The sequence below is a fragment of the Lates calcarifer genome, linkage group LG6, assembly GCF_001640805.2.
Source record: "Lates calcarifer isolate ASB-BC8 linkage group LG6, TLL_Latcal_v3, whole genome shotgun sequence".
In the NCBI taxonomy this organism is placed as follows: Eukaryota; Metazoa; Chordata; class Actinopteri; family Centropomidae; genus Lates; species Lates calcarifer.
In genome coordinates, this window is record NC_066838.1 from 25,672,885 (window position 1) to 25,675,457 (window position 2,573).

At 34.8% G+C, this 2,573-nt stretch overlaps 1 long non-coding RNA gene across 2 annotated transcripts in view; it reads left to right on the forward strand.

The window, feature by feature from the left end:
* The first annotated feature begins 2,088 nt into the window (after positions 1-2,088).
* Positions 2,089-2,573, forward strand: part of LOC127142593 (uncharacterized) — a 4,096-nt gene continuing 3,611 nt past the window's right edge. The window contains exons 1-2 of one of the 2 annotated variants that reach the window (XR_007813465.1): positions 2,089-2,313; positions 2,352-2,541. This is a non-coding gene — a long non-coding RNA (uncharacterized LOC127142593). The remainder of the gene's footprint in view (positions 2,314-2,351; positions 2,542-2,573) is intronic. The other variant, XR_007813466.1, reaches the window with a different exon arrangement.

Below are 2,573 nucleotides of genomic sequence, written 5' to 3' on the forward strand. Positions count from 1 at the left end.
CAGAGACTTTGTCCATAATCTCAGAGACATTGTCCACGATCACAAAGACGTAGTCCACGATCACAGAGTCGTAGTCCGCGATCCGTCTTCATACAATGAAGAAGTTCTTTGAGACCAGGACTGAGGTCTCCAGGTAATTCACAAACAGCTTTACATCAACTGTCCAACACAGAGCACTGACATTAAACTGTTTATGTTCAGTATTCAGTTTATCAGAAAAGTGTAATAATATCAGAGGTAAGATGTAATTGTCAGACTAATCTGTTACTAGATGCAGTTTGAAACGGTAAACATTTTCTGTAAATTTAGAAGTAATATGTGATAAGAAAAGTATTATGTAATGGTAAAAGTAATCTAATATTCGAGGTAATTGATGCTTTACTGTGACGTTTGACATTTTTGACCACATACTATACTGTGGCATTTTTGATGTCTTCTTATAATGTGGCATTTTGCTTCCATTTTGGATTACTATTACTTCTGCATTGCTCATATATTACAGATTACTTTTACTGTTACCTCTAACATAGGATTACTTTTACCATTACATAATACTTTTCTTAATACATATTACTTCTAAATTTACAGGAAATGTGTACTGTTACAATGTCAAAATGTCAAATGTTAGTGTTATTGTTAAGGATCAGTCAAAATGGGACTGTTAAATATCTGAACTTCAGTTTGATTGTACATGATCAGAAATTCTTGATTGTGTGTATGTGCTAGACACACCAGACTACACTGTACAAAACAATATCAATTTTACAAATAAAATATTGGAGTGAGTTGTTCACATGTGTGGTAATTTTAACTGTTGGTCAGATGGTATTTTTATAATTACAGTATATAAAGACTAGTTCTACACATATTCAATTTTACACATAAGCTGCTGTTAAGACCTTTGTAAATTTGGTTGTTATTCATTAAATGAAAACACCATAAAACAAGGCCATTTTAAATATGTGTTAATAAGAAGAAGGTTGAAAGGTGAAATAATGATTCTGTATGTTACTGTCTGCTGTGAAGCAGACTCAGACTTTTTACTGAAGAATAATAAACAACACAAGTTAAAATCCTGCATCCAAAAATTTACTTAACTGATAGTGTTTATTATTGTTGTGCAGTTCACAGTAACATACATGACTGTTTCAGTAATTAGTTGATAGACACACGATCAATAATCATTTGACTTTTTCCCAAATATTTGTTGTTGTTGGTTCTTCAGGAGGTGATGACAGTCAACTGTTGATTTTCTGAAACAGTCTCTAATGTTAATTAAAATGTTGTGGTTCAGCTGTAATGTTGAATATTTCTCTGTGTTTTCATGGTTAAACTGTCGATGAGGAATAGGTAGTAGTGTATTGATCATTTTCCTTTGTATGTTTCTCTTTGATTTCCTTCAGGTGTCACCACTTCGTCCATGATCACAGAGATGTCGTCCACGATCGCTGAGACATGGTCCATGATTGGAGAGACATTGTTGAGGATGAGGGAGACATCGTCCACGATCAGAGACATTGTCCATGATCACAGAGACCTTGTCAAAGATGAGAGAGACGTTGTCCATGATCAGAGACATTGTCCCATGCTTCGTAGAGACCTTGCGATAGAATCGGCGGAGACGGGGGGTCACCGATTTGACGGCACTGCCCGCGATCATGGAAACATTGTCGATGATTACAGAGACAGCGTCTATGATCTCAGAGACATCGTCCATGATCACAAAGACACTGTCCATGATCACAGAGACTTTGTCCATAATCTCAGAGACATTGTCCGCGATCACAGAGACGTAGTCCACGATCAGAGTCTTCATACAATGAAGAAGTTCTTTGAGACCAGGACTGAGGCCTCCAGGTAATTCACAAACAGCTTTACATCAACTGTCCAACACAGAGCACTGACATTAAACTGTTTATGATCAGTATTCAGTATATCAAAAACTGTCTAAAAAATTGCATAGTATAGTAAGGCATTAAAAACGGTCAAAAAATGTCATAGTATAGTAAGGTGTCAAAAATGGTCAAAAAATGTCATAGTATAGTAAGGTGTCAAAAAATGTCAGTGTAGTAAGTGTCAAAAACGGTCAAAAAATGTCATAGTATAGTATGGCGTCAAAAACAGTCAAAAAATGTCATAGTATAGTATGGCGTCAAAAAACATGAAAAAAGGTCATAGTATAGTATGGTGTCAAAAAACATGAAAAAATGTCATAGTATAGTATGGCGTCAAAAACGGTCAAAAAATGTCATAGTATAGTATGCCATCAAAAAATGTCACAGTATAGTATGGCGTCAAAAAACATGAAAAAATGTCATAGTATAGTATGGCGTCAAAAAACATGAAAAAAGGTCATAGTATAGCATGGCGTCAAAAAACATGAAAAAATGTCATAGTATAGTATGGCGTCAAAAACGGTCAAAAAATGTCATAGTATAGTATGGCGTCAAAAACGGTCAAAAAATGTCATAGTATAGTATGGCGTCAAAAAACATGAAAAAATGTCATAGTATAGTATGGCGTCAAAAAACATGAAAAAATGTCATAGTATAGTATGAGCTCAAAAAACATGA